The sequence below is a fragment of the Pan paniscus genome, chromosome 4 (assembly GCF_029289425.2).
Source record: "Pan paniscus chromosome 4, NHGRI_mPanPan1-v2.0_pri, whole genome shotgun sequence".
In the NCBI taxonomy this organism is placed as follows: domain Eukaryota; kingdom Metazoa; phylum Chordata; class Mammalia; order Primates; family Hominidae; genus Pan; species Pan paniscus.
In genome coordinates, this window is record NC_073253.2 from 41,569,570 (window position 1) to 41,590,702 (window position 21,133).

Here is a 21,133-nt window from a genome sequence, read left to right on the forward strand (position 1 = left end):
TGCTTTTCAAAAATTATTTTTAGAGACAGGGTCTCACTATGTTGCCCAGGCTGGTCTTAAACTCCTCTGCGCAAGCAATCCTCCCACTTCAGCCTCCCTGGTAGCTGGGGCTACAAGGATGTGCCACCACACCCAGCAGTCTTGTACTCTGAATTTCTACCAGCTGAACATCATGGCTTGAGTTAATTTTTATCCTGTATCCAAAATTCCATTATTAGTACAAAAGTTCATGATAATTATTCTTAGCTCTGGCCTTACCCTGTGCTAGACCATAGTCAGTTGTAAGAATCTTAAATATTTACAAACATTGCCAAATAAATAGGACTACTCCCTCCCCCTTGCTATGCTATTTCCATTTGCTATTTCTCTTCTCTGAGGGGTTTCCAAGTGCTCTTTCCTCACACTTTCTCTTAAGAGCTTCTGGTTGGCACAAAGCCCTGCAAAGTGCCTTGGTCCCAAGGAGAGGAGCTGCCACCTCAGGTCACCGAGGCATCCTCTGAGGACTAATGTCAAAGGAAGTGGGGCAGCAGGCTGGGGCTCTCGGGTATGTCGCCATCCTGAGGCTTTGCGGAGGGGCTACAGCAGCCGTGTTGCACCCAGGGGAACAGCAGCTATGGTAGGGACTGCCAGGTCATCTCCAGACCCCAGAGGCTTTGAAGGATTTGTGCTACTCCCTACTGAAAACACAAAAAGCAATACAAAGTGGGGCCTCCAGAGAGAGAGCGCATTCTGCCCAGCCTGTGGGAGTGGCGGGGAAATGGAAACCTGGAGGTGGAAAGGGTCGCCCACTTTGGAGGGCCTCCAGAGCTCGGCACTGCGTGGAGAAGCATCTGGGCTTTTGTGTGCTTGTCCAACAAAAACAAACCTGCTCGCCAAGATATCCTTACCCTATGATAGAGGAGAAAGTGAACAGAGAAAAGCCTACACAGAGTCCTTAACATCAATTTGCCTCTGACAAATATTAGCAAGATACTTCACAGGACACTAAGAGTTAAGCCGATCAGGATCAAAAACAAAATCGGTGCAGGGTTTTCTAATAGTCACATGGTTATTTAATCTCAGTTTTTTTACAATAAACAAAAAACTATGCTTTTCTAGTGGTTTAAAACGTATCACACACACAGTTATCAGAAACTATGAAATGGTATAAATACAAAGTATAGAGTTCTGAAAAAAAATCACTGGTTGGCAGTTTTGAATTGCCCCTTTTCTGCATATGAGCATGCGTGTGTATGTGCACACATAAACGTAATCAATAGAAAAGCAACATGCCAAGAAAAATCTACCATACAATAGCTTCCAAAAACTTTCAGGAAGGAGATCTGAAAAGCAAAAAACAACAAATGTCTAACATGACTGAGAGAGGAAACTTAGACGAAATTCCATTTCCTAAAAAAGGAAGAACAGCTTGCTTTAGTCATGTTCCTGGTTTCTAAAGAGACTGTTAACTATCCACAGGCAGAAGCTGACCTGACCTGTTCGTGATTTTTTTTTAATAAAAAAACAAATTATATAAACAGATCAAAAATGTTCACAGATCACAAGGATATCTAATCTGCATCTATTCAAAACAACGATCATATTACTATTTTATTTGGTTGGGTGGACAAGGACTACAGCTTATGAGAGTTTAATTGCAACCCTTTCCAACACAATACAACCCTGAACATTACAGTCTTGTAATTCATCATGCCTGCCTTTCAAGAACCATGCCATGCTTTACACTAGTAAAAGGATAACCAACAGTCATGTGAGCAATAAGACATGCCCATTAAGGAGATTAAAGAGAGATGCCCAGAAGTCCTAACACTCAGAAGAGATTCAGCAATAAAAAAGTCTCTTATATGGTAACCAGAAAAACATCAGAAAGACCCAGTTAAAGATGCTGTGGAAGAAGAAGGGGGTGATACAGAAACCAACAGAGAGACCCAATTAGACAGAAATGGATGGGCAGGAGAGGAAGACAAGGAAAGAAAATATGAAGATGAAATAACAAGGACATTTTCATTCAGAAAAGGCAGATAAAGCTCAAAGGAGATGGATTTAGATAAAGCTACTTAGGAGATCAGCAGGAAGAACGGCCTTCTGAAAGAATATGCAAGTACAGCTTAAATAGCCAACCACAGGTGGCAGTTTTTTGGGTAAGAGTGGGATCTTTCTAACCACTGAGTCCACTGAAAATCTGCTACTCTTCTAAAAAGGCCACCAATTTCATATATGGCAAAGACAAAATTCCAATGTACAGAATTCCAAAGTATCTCTTTCAGTTCCCCATCTGGATCCAATTACATTCTTTGTTTCAGGCAATTGAAAACTAGAAACTTTCCTAGATAAATTTGTTGGCATAAATATCAGAATCACTCTGCTTCTACATAGAAGCAATAGAGATGTGTTCTCACCTTTCTATAAACTCACTATATCCAAAATAAAAAAACACTCAAATATGCCACTGAAATTTCTGGAAAAAATAAGAAGCATGCTAGGCAAAATTATCTCCCCAAATTAATCAACAAGTTTAGTGTATTCCAGTCAAAACCCATTTTTCAAATGAAACTCAACAAGCTTATTCTAAAGTTCATCTGGAGGAGTAAATACACTAGAATTGAAATGATATTTTTGAGAGAGAATGTTTGGGCTGTCAAAGCTTGCTCTACCACAAAGCAAAACATACAATAAAACCAGGGTTATTTAAACAGAGTAATGGTAGCATAGAGACAGACAAGTTCAAAGTCCGAGGCAGACACATGGACCCATGGAAATTATGTTATAATAGGTGGCATTTCAAATCAGCAGGGAAAGAATGGACAATTCAATAAATAGTTTTAGAACAATAGCTATCCATTAGGAGCAAAAACATGCCTTCTACCAAATGATTAAATTTCTAATTAATTCAATATCTAACATAAAAATCCATAAAAGCATAAAATTAGAAGACTGTTTAAAAGTTTTCATTATTGAATAAATAATAGCAATTAAAGGTATTTAGATTTCATCTGCATTGACATGATCCTAAACTATCAACCTTTTTTCATTTTTCCTATTCTCTTCCAGTCTTTATTCATATGCACAGGTAATTATTACACAGCTATACTCATGGCATAATACATTAATACATACTGTGTGGTTTCTTCTCTTCTATCAAAGGTATTTTTCTACATTGTTACAATCTTTGGCACCCTTTTTAATTGCATTCCACCAAGCGTTTGATGTTCCACAATTGTGTGATTACTTAAATATTCATCTACTGTTCATTAAGTGTACTTCTGACTTTTTAACATTTTAAACAACTCTTTATAAACATTTTAAGTAATTTTTATCCTTTGAGATGTTATTTTAGAATAAAATTCTAGAAATGCTTCCAAAAATATGAACAAGTTGTCACAAATTGCCAAACTTCTTTCCAAAAATTTTGTATCAACTTTTATCACATGTGCTGGTTAAGAGTATCATTTTCACCCCAACCTTGCCAAAACTATCTTTGGAATTATTTCCTGTGTTAACAGATCATAAACAGTTCCTCGCTGATTTAATTCACCTTTTTCCATTGCCACTGAAATTTATTGCCCACTTTCATAAAAGTCTATTGCGAAATAATGTAAACATTGCTGGTGGCCAAACCAAATTTCAATTTGAATAAATTTAGTCTTCCCTCTTCTGTTTCACATATGAATTCACCTACAAACTTTGCCTTTGGCAGGTCAAAATTTTTAGCTTCCCAAGTGAACCAGTTGGAATCAGTGTCAGAATCATTCCCTTTCCCTGTCAAATAGTGAAGGTATATCACCTCTTACCCAATCATGCCCAAATAAAAAATACTCATCAGTACTCCCATAAAACCTTGGAAGGCCAAGTCACATGGAAAACAGGAATCACAAATGTAGAGCAGAAAAGCTGAACTGACTAGAATCATACTAAACATAGTTCAATATAAATACACACAAAGAATCAGGTAAATTAAACTAACATTTTTTACCATCAAACATCCTCTAGAGAAATTCTACTCGTAAAACTCAATAATTTTCAAAGACCAATCCTTCTGCTGAAATGCTGTGACATCTATGGATTTCTTCCCAGAGAACCAAAAAGGTAACAAATGTTTTTGCCACCTTAAACTATCTCATCCAACTTTCCTATTCCTTTCCAGACGGTATTTAAAGTGGAAATGGTTGTCGACACCAGTTTGCATGTTCTAAAGATTTTTTCATTAATCTATGTCTCTAATACCTTGAGTAATTGAGTGGCTGTATTAGCCTCATCACTGGGTATTCCTGTACTCATGTTTTCTCTCCCTTCCTCCCTTTCTTCCCTCCCATTATAAACAATGCATCTGTATATAATTACACTTCGTTAATAACAACGCTATTTGCTGAACAACACCTTAACTCTCTGGTTTCTTAAATATATGGCATGACTGGGCAATGAACAAATACTGTATTTTCAAATTATGACAATTAGAAAAAAGGATACATCTTTTTATAGTGGGGTTTCTTAACCAAGGGAAGAATCTGAATATGGATTTCAGACAGTTTGAGGACCTCTGAAAATTATTAGCAAAACATAATAATGTTTTTTGTGTGTATATATGTCCATTTTCTGAGGAAAGGTTTTTTTTATGGCTTTCATCATAGTCTCAAAGGCATCTAAAGATTCAAAAAAAGTTTATGAACTCTAGCTTTTATAGTAACAGGCAAAAATGGGAAGTTAATAAATACTTTTCAATGGTAATTGTCACCTTTTTATTTGACAGGAAGACATAAACTATCTTCCAATGGATTCTAGTATTATACACAGCCTTTATATGGGATGATTTAGGGAAAGAAGCATAATAAAGGTAAATATAAGTTGACTGTTAAATATTATAATCAATGTTTACTAATACATGCCATGAAAACTATTAGGCTAAAATACAGTGCCAAGTGAACTATCAAATTTGATTTGTATGCAATATTTGAAACTTGTCTTCTTTACAATAAGAAAAAAAAATCTATACAGAGCCTTTCCTGTAGAACACAGCGTACTGAACTTTGTAAGATCCTTGAAAAGTTAAAAGAAAAAAAAAGGATGCATGGTTATTATCCCATTTTATAGGTAAGTAAATACAACTATAGGTACCACTGCTAACTAGCTCAGGATCCCAGAGCCAGATGTGTAATATTAGGTTTCTTGATTTCTGCCCCAACCCCCAAGTTAGGTTATCCTCTTCACAATTTCTCAAGTACAATAGCATATGTGGTACCAAAGGAAGCACCGTGGGCACAAAGTATTTTATTCAAATTACTGTGTTTAGCTGAAGTACTTCTTTAAAAGAAAGTGTGGAGATGCAAATATTATTTCTTATATGTGTGTGCACATGTATACAAATACAGATATCGATATATCTAACTACTTATACATATTATCTATGTGTACAGCACACCACAATTTATACAGTGCTTTCTTGTGTGTTTTCTTGTCTTATTCCCACAATAATACCTGGGAGGTATTATTATGAACCTTATTTATTAAAGAGAACACTGAAAATATTAGATCTAGTGAGGAGCAGAGCCAGAAATAAATCTACATCTTTCTGTGCCAGGTTCAGTACATTTTCTCCCCACCATGTTAGTGAACGAACAGCAAATGCACGAATATTTAGTGACTTATCTACAGCTTTTCATTTAACTCAATCTTTCCTTTATGTTCTTAATGTAGTTCCCATCCTGAAATCTACGGATAGATACGGTGAGGGGAAATGTACCCTAATCCTCCGGAAAATGTATGCAACAGTTTGGGGCATTTATCTGGGGAGTCTGTCTATCAGTTAGATTCTGAGAAAGGTACACAAAGAACATGTGAATCAAAAAACTGAAGAACCCCTGATTTGAAGCATGTTTAAAAGCGTCTGACTTTTATATAATTTAAAATAACAAGATTATTCAAATGTATTGTCCCATTCACGTAAATACAAATTGGTTAAATCCAGGGGGAAATATCAGAATGCCAATTTTTTAAAAGAAGGTTAACTAAAATAACTTAAAAGACTTATAAGACACTTTTTGAGAAATAGCCTTTATAGTAGGTGTCCATCTCCAGATAGGATAAAATAGACCACAGCAGGCCAACAGTCCTGCTGAAAACAACTAGGAATAACAAGGGCTGGCAAATAAAAAGTCATGGAAACAATGAGGACATAAATGTAACAAAATACCAGAGAGGAGAACCACTCAGAGAAGTAATGGAAGCCAAAAGACAATTGGGTAATATCTGTAAAGGGATGAAAGAAAATTCCATATCTAACAAAAATATCTTTAAAAATGAAACTGAAATTAAAATGTTTAAGACTAATACTGAGAGAATTCAGTGCCAACAGACCAGCACCGAAAGAAATACTGAAGGAAGTTACTCAAGAAGAAATAAAATAATCTCAAACAGAAACATGGAAATGCAGGAAAGAATGAGGAATAGCGAGTAGGTAAATAAATATGTGAATAAATATAATTAAATCAAATATACAAACAATTTTACAAAATTATAAAATTTCATATTTTGTGTAATATATAAGAAAATGTTTTACAAAATATTACAATGTCACGGAGTTTAAAATATCTGTAGAACTACAATGTGTGACAACAATAATGTAAAAGGTAGATGAAATTAAAGTACCTAGCAATATTAGGAAATTGCTGAAAGTACTTTTATCATATTTATAATATATTAAATATACACATTTTGACTTGAGAGTAGCCACCAAAAGAATGCATAACTAATAAGTTAGAGAGAGGAAACTTAAATAATAAAAATAGTTGATTCATCAAAAAGAAAATAAGACAGGTGAAACAAAAAACATAAAAATAAAAGATGCATGCCAAACAGAGAGCAAATAGTTATATGTAGATATACATCCAACTATATCAGCAATTATATTAAATGTAGATAGACTACTCCAAATAGTACACCAAGTCTGCCAGTACGGACTTTTTTTAATCTAAAAACAATAACGATACCTATACACTGCCAACAAGAGACATACTTTAAAAATAACACAGAAAGCTTAAAAGTAAAAAGACATCCATGCAAAACTAACCAAGAAAAAGCTAGCACAAACAAAATAATATCAGACAAAGCAGATTTTAAAGCAACACATATTACTAGGGAAAGAGAAATCTTTCATCATGAAAAGAGTCAGTTGAATAAGATAATATCATAATATTACTTCTGTATGCCCCTAATAACACATCTTCAAAAGATATAAAGCAAAAGTTAACAAATCCAATAGAATAGACAAATCCACAATCACAGTGGGAAACTTTAACAGGCCTCTTTCAATAGCTAATAGAACAAGTAAGCAAAAAATTGACAAGGATATCAAAGATCTAAATTACACAATTAAAATAACTTACCCAAAGAAATAATTAACATAATTAAATGCATATATTAATATTTGTAAAAGATACCCATTATTCAAACCTCTGCATTAAACACAATAATTCAAAAAATATAAACACACAGGCCAGGTGCGGTGGCTCATGCCTGTAATCCCAGCATTTTGGGAGGTCGAGGCAGGTGGATCACTCGTGGTCGGGAGTTTGAGATTAGCCTGGCCAACATGGTGAAACCCCATCTCTACTAAAAATAGAAAAAATTAGCTGGGCGTGGTGGCGCACACCTATAATCCCAGCTACTCGGGAGGCTGAGAAAAGAGAATCGCTTGAATCCAGGAGGCAGAGGTTGCAGTGAGCCAAGATCATGTCATTGCACTCCAGCCTGGGCAACAGAGTGAGTATACATATATATATATATACACACACACACACACACACACATATATATAAATTTAAAATCTAGACGACTTTCACCCTTGATGGAATGATTCACCAGTATCAAATTGAAATTGCCTTTGTTTCTATAACACAGCAGAACTAAGCAAAAGACAATTCATGACAGAGGTCAGCAAATGACTCCAGATTCCTCACAAGACCAGAAGCAGGCTTTATAAAGCCCCTTAGCTTGCTTCCTTTTCAAATCCCTAACTTACAAATTCCATGGAAACAGAGAACTCCTAGTAAGTGAAAACAAATATCTGGCACTTTAAGCAGCAGATCATAGTGAGAAATGTACTGGCTTGGGTATAAGAAAAATTGTAATCACTCTTGCATTATTCTGATAATCCTTTAGGAATAAAAGCCCTATACTGGCCCCCAAATCATCAACTACATAAACCAAGAAGGAAGCAAAATGCAGTTTAACAGTTAGACACAAGTTGGGATTTTAATCAATAATCCACTAGCATCACTGAGGGAGCAGCCTGCCCTACCCTATATTGATGAAAATTTAGTAACTCCATTAAGAGTGAGTATGGTCCAGCTCTGCTTTATACCTGTCAGACACACCTGGGCAATGGAATACTTTAATACAAATATAGACAAAGCTGACAACACGTTCAGAGGAAAAGGACAAGGATGCCAAAGGGATGCAAAAAGCATGCTGTCATATGAGGAACAATTGAAGGAACTGGGACTGTTTTGCTAAAGAAGAGACGACTCATGGGTAAATGGTCACTGCTGCAAATATCTGAGGGTCTATCATGCAGACATAGGATTAGACATGTTCTGCAGGCCCCAAGAGAAGAGCACAAAACAATACAGGGAAGGACAGGGGACAGAGTTCAGCTCCCCAGTGAGAGCCCTCTAAGGATCAGACATCCAAAGACGACAAGGATTGCTTCAGCTTAGGAGGAACAAGCACTACTAAGAGATGGTGTGTTTTGTTTGTTTTTCTGTTTTGCTTATTTGGTCTGAGAAAGAATGAGGCTAAAGAACTTAAAGAACTATCTAATATTCAGTGTCTAGAATCTATAATATCTGGTATATAATTCTAGATTAATTGCTTCAATATTTTTTAAAATGGGGGGCCTAACATAACTGGATTTGGATTTTGTGGGGTTTCTGTTCATTTTTCGCTTCTCCTTTTTTTTTTTTTTTTTTTTTTGAGATAGGTTCTCACTATATCACCCAAGCTGGAGTACAGTGACATGATCATAGCTCACTGCAGCCTCAAATTCCTAGGCTCAAGGGATCCTCCCACCTCAGCCTCCTAAGTAGCTAGGACTGCAGGCACCACCACCACACTACACCTAGCTAATTTTTTTTTTTTTTTTTCTGGTAGAGACAAAGTCTCACTATGTTGCCCAGGCTGGTATTGTACTCCTGGGCCTCAAATGACCCTCCCACCTCAACCTCCCAAAGCGCTGGAATTACAGACATGAGCCATCACATCCGGCTCCAGGTTTATTTTTTATTTTTTATTTATTTATTTATTTTTATTATTATTATTAGAGACAGGACCTTGTTCAGTACCCCAGACTGGAGTGCAGTGGCATGATCTCAGCTCACCACAACCATGGCCTCCTGGGCACAAGTGATCTTCCCACCTCAGTCTCCTGAGGAGCTGGAACTACAGGCACACACCACCATGCCCAGCTAATTTTTTGGTAGAGAGAAGGTTTCGCCTGTTGCACAGGCTGGTCCTGAACTCCTGGGCTCAAGCAATCCGCCCGCCTCAGCTTCCTGAAGTGTTAGGATTATAGGTGTGAGCCACTGTGTCCAGCCCCAGGTTTGTTTTTTAATTTCTCTCTTATATTTTTGCTTTGGTTTCTTTTTCTAACTCCTTGGATTTATGCTTAGTTTATTTTTATTCTCTGTATTAATGGTTTTCAAACTGAGATCAGGGGAACCCTAAGTTGTAATGGGAGGATGTTGGGAGTTCATAAACATTCCATTTAAATTTCATTTGGGAAATACGTTTCCAATTAGTATTAAATCTAAAAGGACTATCATCCACTTAAATTTATTATTTACCAAATTTTAAGACATTGGAGAGGACCTAAAGTGCCAGGTTCTCATTTTTCCACCGAATTGACAAATGCAATAAACTTAAAGAACACATTTATAATAATAAAGTTTTATCAAGCTTACATATTAATGTTCCTCATAATACTTGTTTGGAAAAAAAAAAGGTTTCCTTTTATCCAATAAGAAAGAGACTCTAAGGCCCCTCTAAGGACTATAGGATACCCTCTGCTGTCTTATGGGAAGACAACTAAGTTCTATTAGTGACCAAAGTCACTAATGGCCTAAGAAAATATTCCTCTAAGCCCTTTTTATGGTTCATGTCTCAAACAAGCTTTACATGTGCATCACTGTAAAGACTACAATTTGTCAACTTCAAATTCACCTTGAACCCACACAGACAGTAACCTCACATGGTTATTATTTAGCACTTGAGGTCTATAGATTTATGTCAAATCAACTGCCATCTGAAGGTTATTGTGGGCCAAGTAACAGAATTGAACATCTCAAACTAAAATGAAGACTATCAGGAATACAAACAACCCCAAGTCTCCATGGATTGATTATCTCTGGGCATAACCTGATCATAACTATCCATTCTTATTTCATGGTGGACCACCAAGTCCTTGTGTTCCACAGGCAGTCCCTCTCCTTTGTACAAAGGTATAAAAGCTGGAGACAGTTCCCCTTGTCCCTCTCATCTGGCCAGCATCCATGCAAGAATATTCCTTCCACCTATCTATCCTCAGTGTATGTACACACACACATGCACATACATACACACACACACACACACACGCACACACGAGGCCACTCTTAAATAAGAGTGCTAAAGACTCTGCCAAGCAATGCTCATTGCAAGATACTGGGAATCCTCAGTAAGAAAAGTAGAGATTCAGAAATGTACAATTTAGAGATCTGAAAGAAGCCTTAGAGCTCATCAGGACCAAACCCCTTACATTACAGGAAACTGAAGACCCATAACCTTGATCTAGGTTCCATCACACAGCTAACCTTGGACCAGAAATCCCTGGTGGTCACCTTCCATCAAATACCTTTCCCACTCCCCCAAGCTACTAGTGGGGAAGAGCAACAGTCTGACCCCCAAATGAATCCTATTCCTCGCCCAGGGACTGGGAAGAGCCTTTATGAAAAGAAGTCAGGATCAGAATCAATGAACTCCCCCTAAAGTTCCTCAGCGCCCACCCCCACAGCATCCCCAGCCTCCATTGTCTTGTCTCTTCTCTTCTGGGCTCCCGTCACCTTTGTTAAACCATAGAGCGCTTTCAGGTCCTGTAGCTCTCCTCCTCAAATCGAAGCAAAAGCCGGAAAAAAGCCAGCCCAGTCATAGCATGGAAAACTTGAAGCCCTGATGGAAACTAGAGAAGCAGGGCACGTGGAAAGACCAGGTAGCAGTCAGTCAGCCCCAGCTCCAAGAGCCTACAGAAGAGGGGAAAGAAAAGGACACAAGGGGCTGGGCATGGTGGTTCATGCCTGTAATCCCAACACTTTGAGAGTCCGAGGCAGGCGGATCACCTGAGGTCAGCAGCTCAAGACCAGCCTGGCCAATATGGTGAAACCCCTTCTCTACTAAAAAATACAAAAAATTAGCTGGACGTGGTGGCAGGCACCTGTAATCCCTGCTACTCGGGAGGCTGAGGCAGAAGAATCGCTTGAACCCGGGAGGCAGAGGTTGCAGTGAGCTGAGATCACACCATTGCACTCCAGCCTGGGCAACAAGAGCAAAACTCCATCACAAAAAAGAAAAGAAAAGAAAAGAAAAGAAGGAAGAGGGCTCGGTGGGGAGAGAAACAAAAACAACGGCAGTGGGCTGGGGAGTGATGACGGGGGCAAGCAGAGAAAGAGCTGGAAAAACAAAGCAACATGGAGCTTAGTTGAAATAGGAAAAGCGTGAGAAAGATGGAAAATAAATAGATAAATAAAAATGAGCAGGAGAGAGAAAGATTCACCCCACCAGGAATGGCAATCTGGAAACACTTTTGTAAAAAGGAGGAGGGGAGAGGGAGGCAGAAAAGAATCTAAACTTTGGTGCTGACAAGGAACACTGCATCTAATCCAGATCAAGAGCTGAGGGCCAAAGGATTACCTAGGATGTGTCTCATTGAAACACATCATGAAGTGGGGGTGGGGAGGTTTCACACTACTCACATCCCACTAACGGCACATCCCCATTCTGGGGAGCCCATCCTTCCATACAACCCTGCAGGGAGAAAGGAGAGCACACCTGGGGACTCCTTTCTCATTCCCAGCCACTTTAGGCAGAAGCAGCCATGGCTTTAAAACGAAGGAGCTCATTTTTCTGGCCTTGTCCTTTCTTGCCCCTCACTGTTTATTTCTCCCTCTTCTACCTCCCTCCCTCCCTCCCCTCACCAACTTTCAATGGTCCCATAAAATTCGACATTGTTTACAAACCTTACCATGGCAGGTACCTATTTGCAGATATTTTACTGTTATCAAACTCCTACCATATAGATGTTACTGAAGCAATCTCAGTTATAAAGGGACATCAGGCATTGTATTAACTCACATTAAATATGAAATTTCTCATTTCCTAACAGAAAGCCTTAATGCAAAAACAGTAGTATTTATCAGTTTATTAATCGTGGTTGCTTGATAAAAATGGCCATGATAGGACCCTTTGTGTTTTAATTAACAGTACTGTGCATTTGAATGTACCAAGTACCATTCTAAGTGAATCATCTCATTAATTCCTTACAATTGGCCTATAAGGTAGAAACCATCATCCTCATTTTATAGATGAGGAAAGAGAGGCTTTGAGAGGTAAATGACCTGATAATTATACAGTGATCTGGAGGGTCAGGAAGAAGCAGGAGTCAAACCCATGCTTCCTTCTTAACTCCCAGCAAGCCCTGCCACTGTGATCAGTGCTGCGTCCCCCACAGCAAAGCCTCTGCCGAAAACAAGAGACAGCCCGGTGCATTGATTGGCTCCGTGACCATCTCCTCACACCTAACTCCACAGTGAAGTCTTAAGAAGTTACACATGAGTATCCATTGAGTACTTCGAAGAAATGACCACGTTCAAGGACTGTGAATATTATGACCTCTTTTAGATTATTTTCTCTTCTTCCTTCATTCAATAAATACCTGATGTGTGTCAGGCACTGTGTTAGGCACAGATGGTATGAAGACGACAAGACCTATCCTTTCTTTCCTTCACGGAGCTCACAGCCTAATAGGAAGAGAAGAGCTTAAACAAACACAAGTGAGCACAAGGGTCTCTGTATGGATGGGAGAGGGAGTAACAGGTCAGGAAAGGCCTCTCTGAAGATGGAAAGGATGCTGTGAATGGAAGGGAATTCCAAATAAAGGTGTGAAAACCAGTGAGAGAATGGCTCATTTGGAGAATGACAGTTTATTATCACCAGGCTGTGATTCCTGAAGTAGAAAGTAGGATAGGAGGAGAAGCTGGACATGAAGGCAGAGGCCATCGCATGGAGGGCTTGGAAGACAAAGAGTTCCTGGAAGAGTTTTGAGCAGGGGAGTAACACAATCAGATTTGCATTTTACAAAGACCAGTCTAGGAGACACAGGCAGTTATGCCAGGAAGGCTGCTATCGAGATTGGCTTTCCTTGAGGTACAGTCTCTTTCTCAGTACCCTGCTGCTCTGGAATTTTTAAGAGTACCAAAAATAACCTAGAGATTAGAAAAACATGGGTCTGGCTCAATGACTGTACATGCAGACCAGAGATACTGGTCTGGATCTCCATCCACCTCCTGAAGCTCTAGTGAAAAGTGTAAGGCCTCAAAGATTCAAGCAGACCTGGACTCCAATCCTGGCTGCCTCTGCTACTAAATTGTAAAACAGGAATAAAAACAGTGCCTGCCTATCTTAGGAAATTCTTAACATTGCTAAATGAAATAAAATATATTGGCACTTGCATAGCACTTCTGACACTTAATAAATAAATAAATTTTAATTTAAATTAATTAATTTTAATTTAATTAATAAAAATTAATAAATGTATTGATTTATTAATTACTTAATAAATTAATAAATTAGCCAGCTACTCAGAGATTACTAAAGTCAATATCACTCTTGTTATTCAGTATTGTTCACTGAAGAAACATTTATTGAATATCTAATGAGTGCCAGGCAGTTTCCTCAACTTTCTCAAAACAGCACAGTGAGGTCGGCAGCACAGCATCAGTACCCTCATTTTACAGAAGAGGATATTTTGTTCAGAAGGCTACATTATTTGACCAAAGTTACAATGACCCTCCTCAAGTTCTCCAAGCTGGAAACAGGATTCAGAGAAATAAAATAGAAGGTGTAGTAAGCACTCATTTGAAAGACTCCATTTTATAAATGAAAGTCCTCTCTACTTCAAAATAGTCTTCCCTCTCCACTGCAAAAACACAACTTAAAAAAAAGAAAAAGAAAAAACAGAAGTATTTTTATCCTGAAGACAGTTCACTCTAATTTGGCAAAGTGGTATCAGTTCTTGCATTCTTCTGGAACTGGATGCTACTTACCATCTGTTTAGAAGATCAACAGAGCACTCATTTTCCAGGATCTTAATCTACCTCAGTTGTGTATCTGATTTTTTTCTGGATATAAAGTGGTACAAGCACTAGCTTATGAATGCACACAGAAATCTTACCTGTGCTATATGCTAACTCCTCACTTTGTCTATCCTTTATGTGGCCTTCCAAGGACACAGGATCATCTTCCTTCCTCTTTAATGCACAAATTCTATCAGCACATTTGCCTAGAAGTGTGTCCTGCTCCTCTGTCTCCCCAAAGACCCTGAAGTGAAATCCCCAGGATTTCATACCTTTCATTACCAGTGAGCATGCTGCCCTGGCCCTTCTGCTCATCCCAACCCCAGCTATCCTGGAAGGCCCCACTCTTCTGGGCATGCCCATGATGTCCCTCTGAATTTCAGGCCATCTCATCCCAACCTGTCTCATAGTATTTAACTGTCCCTCCCTATTCTTCTCTTTTCTCTCTGCCAACACTACGGGCCTTCATTTTACCAATTTATGCTCCTTCCATCCTTTTTTTTACCCTCTTATATAGTTTAGATCCATGTCCCTACCCAAATCTCATGTTCAATTATAATCCCCAGTGTTGGGGGTGGGGCCTGGTGGGAGGTGATTGGATCATGGGGGTAGATCCTTCATGAATGGTTTAGCACCATCCTTTTGGTGCTGTTCTTGTGATAGCGAGTTCTTGCAAAATCTTGTTTAAAAGTGTATAACGTGTCCCCCTTTGCTCTCTTGTTCCTGCTCTGGCCATGTGACTGTGTGCTCCCCCTTCGCCTTCTGCCATGACTGTAAGTTTTCTGAGGCCTCCCCAGAAACCAAGCAAATGCCAGCACCATGCTTCCTGTACAGCTTACAGAACCGTGAGCCAATTATACCTCTTTTCTTTATATATTACCCACTCTCAGATATTTCTTCTTTTTCACGCTTCATCTCATTTCTTAATTTCAAGAAAAATCTGATTTTTCTTGCCTTAATGAATTATTGCTGTAATAGTTGTCAAATGATGATTTTCTAATTCCATCATTCCTTTTAAATTATTTTTTCTTTCAATAGTTTTTGGGGTACAGGTGGGTTTTGGTTACATGGATAAGTTCTTTAGTGGTGATTTCTGAGATTTTAGTGTAATCGGTCTTAGATATTTCTTGATAGCAATGCAAGAATGCACTAACAGACCCTCCCACATAATGAAGGCCAGAGAGCATCATGGTTAAGTCAGCCAGCCCTGGATCTGGAGTCAGTTGGCCTGGATCCCAAGCCTGACTCTATCACTTATCACTGTTTAGCTTTAAACAACTGGCTTAATTTCTGTAACTTAATTTCCTTTCCTCATCTGTAAATGGAATTAAATATAGTCCTTTAGATTTTAGTGACAGTCAAATGTAATAATGAATGCCTCTGCCTGGCATGGAGTAAGACCCTATTATGTGTTTAGTCTTTTTATTTTTCACTGTTAAACTACCCCAATTTCTTTTAGGAATAACGCAGGATATACAAAAGCATAAAAATGATACAATGGACTTTGGGGACTCGGGAAAGGGTGAGAGGCAGGTGAGAGATAAAAGACTACACATTGGGTAAAGTGTACACTGCTTGGGTGATGGGTGCACCAAAACCTCAGAAATCACCACTAAAGAACTTATTCATGTAACTAAACACCACCTGTTCCCCAAAACCTATTGAAATAAAAAATTTTTAAAAAGCTAAAAATGAATAAAGCAGGATATAAAGTAATTATTTCCTCTCAAATTTCCCTCAAATATTCTTATGTACAAAAAGGACTCAAAGTTAATTAACTAGAATGGGAGAACATTTTTATAAACCAAAAGAATCATTTCCTACTGCTTGTGTGTTTCCACTATGCTTTCATATACCACTTTTTTCTTAATAAAAGTAAAATGTAGCTTTATACATTAATTCATCAAACATATATTAAGCCCTTATTAAAATATATTCAAAACACTGTTCTAGGAACAAGGGATGCAGCAATAAACTGAGCAAATCCCTGTTCTCATGGTCTAGAGCCTTCTGTTGGAAAGATAAAGTAAGAAAATATCAGATAAGTGCTATACAGAGAATTAAAAATAGTAGAATAACCTTCAATATTTACCAAAAGGAACTAAAAACTTACATCATACAAAAACCTGCACATGGATGTTTACAGCAGCTCTATTCAGAATTGCCAAAACTTGGAAACAACCAAGATGTCTTTCAGTAGGCAAATGATAAATAAATTGTGGTACATCCAGTTGATGGTATTAGCATTAGCATTTAGCATTAAAAAGAAATGAGCTATCAAGTCATGAAAAGACATGAAGGAACCTTAAATGCATGTCACTGAGTGAAAAAAAAAAAAGCTGATCTGAACAAGTTACATACTACATGATGCCAACTCTATGACATTCTGGAAAGGGCAAAACAATGGAGATGGTTAAAAGCCCAGTGGTTGCCAAGGGTTGGTAGGCGGGGGAGGGATGAATAGGCAGAGCACAGAGGATTCTCAGGGCAGTGAAAACACTCTATGTAATACCATAAAGGTGGATACTTATCATTATACATTGGTGCAAACCTATAGAATATACAACATCAGGAGTGAACCCTAATGTAAACTACAGATTTTCGGTGATGATGATGTGTCAATGTTGGTTCATCAATTGTAAAAAAAAAAAAAAAAAAAAAAGTTCACTAAATTGTGATATTCCTGGTGGGGGATGTGGATAATGGGGGAGGCTATGCTGGCCACACACACACTACCCTCTCCCTCTCAATCTCAACAATTTTACCCCAAATGTAGTGCTAGATGTACTGCTACAAGGGTCCCTTAATTCAGAAATGAGAGGAGCTAGGAGAAAATAGTTTCATTGATAAATAACTGTTTACATAATAAAGAAAAACTGTATCATTTTAAATGCCATTTCTAATAATTTACGATATTTCTGATACTTTAGATCATATTAATATTATGCTGTCTACTCTGGGCCTCTTGAAATCACCCAAAACCCCAGCACATGTAATGAATACAAAAAGCTTTCCAGAGACACATGACTTTATAATTTACCTATTTGAAAGGAAAGCAATTCTCATTCCATGACCACCCTATCCCTTCAAAAACAACAACTAAAAGAGAAGTTTGCTGGCCACACAGTAATTATGGGTCTTCCCTGGAAGTACATTATGACACAGTAACTTGTCAAATATCCTGATGACTGTGCCACAGTATCCCAATTCTTTCCTTAAAACCAAATGGCCACTATGTATTACATAAGACTCCTTCTCTTTGAACAAATTTTTTAATAGCCAAGCAAAGGCATGCTTCCAAAACTTATGACGATTTGAGTTTTTCAAGATATATGTCTAACTGAAGAAATCCTTAAGTTACAGTAACCCCTTAAGTTATCTCATTCCTGACAAGATAGACACAGATCCGCATTTTGTTTTTTTAACTGGTTATACCCTCCTTCCAAACTATACAACTCCAAACCTTTTGACCACATAAGGAAAGCACACATAACTACCAAGTCAATAAAAACATCTTCCCAGCAATCACAGAAACTAACGCATTCCCACTGAAGTCCCACATGCTAAATTAGGTTGAGCACAGTTACTAAAAATGGATTATTCTTGTCACAGAGAACATCAAGAATTTTCTACTTTTCTGCATAAGAAAGTAGAGGGTTTTTTTTTTTTTAGCTTAAAGGCAGAGAAGAGGAAAAAATTAAAGAATTTCATCTGATCATTGCAAAAAAAAATCTAGCTCAGTACATACTGTCCCAAAGACATCTAAGATGTTAGTTTTCAACTGTTTAATTAAAGACTCAACACAGAGCAAGTAAAAAACCAAAAGATTCTAAACAGCTACTTAATTTTTAGGATAAACTAGAGAATAAATTTTTCATTTTCAAATCTAAAATTTTAAACCATTAAAAATATCAACCTTCAAAACAGTTCCAACCTGTGCAACATGGCAAAACCTTGTCTCTACAAAAATATACAAAAATTAGCCAGGCATGGTGGCACACACCTGTAGTCCCAACTACTCGGGGGCCTGAGGTAGGAGGATCACCTGAGCCCAGAAAGGCTGAGGCTGCAGCGAGCTGTGATCGTGCTACTGCACTCAAGCCTGGGCAACAGATGAAACCCCGACCAAAAAAAAAAAAAAAATCCTCCTTATGGTGGACAGTTTGAACCTATATTGAGTATAGGTTGCATACATGATCAAGTCAGCAGTCTACTGAAATATATTTTCCTTTATTTTGCCTTAAAGGTGCCTACCGATGCAAGGTAACACTGGAATCCAACAAGATAAGTAGGACATCCCTACCTATCTAACCACCTACATGGCCATCACCAGTCATTCTCCTAGCCTTGCGAGCACCTCTTAACAGAGGAAGAAGCATTTTTACCCCCAACTACTTCTCTGCGGGTCACAGACATATACAACATATCTGACTGGGACAGTTTACTATTTAAAAAACTCTACATTTGAGGATAAGTTGAGTAGATTTCATTAAATTCATTTTATAAACTTATAAACAGAACTATAAGCTATAAACTTAACCACAAACTATAAGTAATATGCATGTTAATGCTTTACATTTAAACTTGAACCTTAGAAAAACTGTTTTTAAATCAGAATTAGATGGCGATATATTCACTGAATAACTCTGGAAACCACTATTTGGCAATACGTTTAAATCTCACAACACTGCAAGCTAGGTTTTGTTATTCCCACCTTATAAATGGGAAAGTGAGATAGTACAAATTGGAAGGTCACAGCTGGGACTCGAATTCAGGCCTATCTACTATCTACTCCTTGCTCTTATTTCAAGATTAAAACAATAGTTAGTGTGTAACTGGTTCATAGGTATTTAAAGGCGCCAAAAAGACAAACTCCCAACTTGTGAAGTTCTACTCTCTAACACTAACAAAAATAGTCTGTACAATTTGAGTAAAATTAGCTACTTACTACCCACCTTATCGAGGAAAGATATGTATCTGCCTCCATAATATCGAAAGAAGCTGCCCACCTGAAATGTGATCGGTGACTAAATAAACTTGAGAAATCTAACACATTCTGTGTATTTAAATAAAGGGTGATGTTGTGGTGAAGAATACAAACAAAAGTATGGCCATCTAAATGACTTTTAGAAACAGAAAATCTAAAGAATGAGAATTGTTCAATATTTATTTAGCATTGTCCTTGGGGCAAGATCCAGCCAGCAAACATGAATGTTTCACTCTGTTTCACAGGAGATAGAGTAGATACTGCAGCTCCCGCTAAGGCAGCATTCCTTTAGCCCAGAGGATATGTTCTTAAAAATAAAATCAGCCCTATACATGGTCATCCTCATGATTAGAGCAACACATATCATCACCTAGCCAACCTGTCAATCTCAGTTCTAACAGCTTTCAGTTGATCAGTTTAATCCCACAACAGTCCTTTGAGGTAGGTGTCTATTATAATCCTCATTTGACAAATGAGGAAACTGAGTCAGGGAGCACTTAAATACCTTGCCTAAGATCACACAGCTTGTCAGGAGGCTGAGCCAGGCAGTCTCTTAAACTCTCATAGCCAAGTCCTCACAGCGATGCAGCTACACACACTGGCAATCCTTACAGGTTCTTGAAATCCCTTGAAGTCAAGAATTGCCTCTAGCTATCCACAACTGTGGGTCAGTCCCTTCAGACTGCAGTGATATTTATGAGGCCTCTTATCATATCCAGGGCTTTCTGCCATTTTCTGCTTTTCTTTGTTATTTATTTTCTTGATTGTCCCTTGAACTGCTATAAAGCTCACATTTTAATGTCAGCACCATAGTCTTCCTTTGTTTCTTGGGGCAAGTTCACACACCTATGGTCAACTATCCTGCACCAAAACTGCTCCTTTGGAACACAAGATATATGTTGGAAAGAGCAGCCACAGAAAGCAACATGATTTGCAGAACCTACTCAACCTGGAGTCGTTTGGCAGCACTCTCAATGGCTGATCTCATCAGGGTTCTCCAATGAGAAACGTTTTCTCTTTGGCCAGAACATTCAGTACCGTGTGTTTAGTACAGGGTGCCACAACATCTCTCTGTGGCCGACAACATTCTTTAGCTTTCTGGACGAGAAGGAAAAACATTAACCTTTCAACTTGTCTTAACTATAGGTGATAAGTTAAAAGAGGGCTTTGTTATATTACTTGCTGTACTATTCTCTATGATTCCAATATTTCATAATTTAAACCTTTTTACAAAGCAATTTCCAACACTTGATTTAGATAGCACATCTGACTTGAAAGAAAACTTGTTTTCAGACTTGCAAGGCTAAGAATTTGAGTGAAGGTCTGTAGGGGCACAACAAAGGGAAGCCACCAGTTGTGACCCATTTAATCAGCCACTAGTCTGACCATTTCTTTACTACATTGGGATGAAACAAAGAAATTATCATTTTAAAAATAAGAAGGCTTTCCACAAAACAAGCAATGCTCTATTTTGTTCTACATGTTTACTTATGGCTTCAATGACAGCACAGATATCATTATCAAATTTACCAATGGTAGAAGCAAAGTTGGAAGGGTCAGTCGGGATGAATCAAGTCTCAGAAAGACCTCAACAGGACCAACCCTAACAAGATGAACTTCACCAACTAACAATGAAAATGCTGTACTTAAGTTAAAGAAAACTCAGCAGCACAACACAGGATGCAAGAGGACCAGATAAATAGCATTGACGTGGAAAGGACCTAGAGATTTCAGACAGCAGTAAGCTCAGGATGGGGCAGCAGTTTGATAC

General features: G+C 38.0%; 1 protein-coding gene across 2 annotated transcripts in view; it reads right to left on the reverse strand.

Moving 5' to 3' along the window:
• The window catches only part of ARHGEF28 (Rho guanine nucleotide exchange factor 28), a 314,196-nt gene that overhangs the window by 191,549 nt on the left and 101,514 nt on the right, over positions 1 to 21,133 (reverse strand). The gene's annotated exons all lie outside the window — the stretch shown is intronic.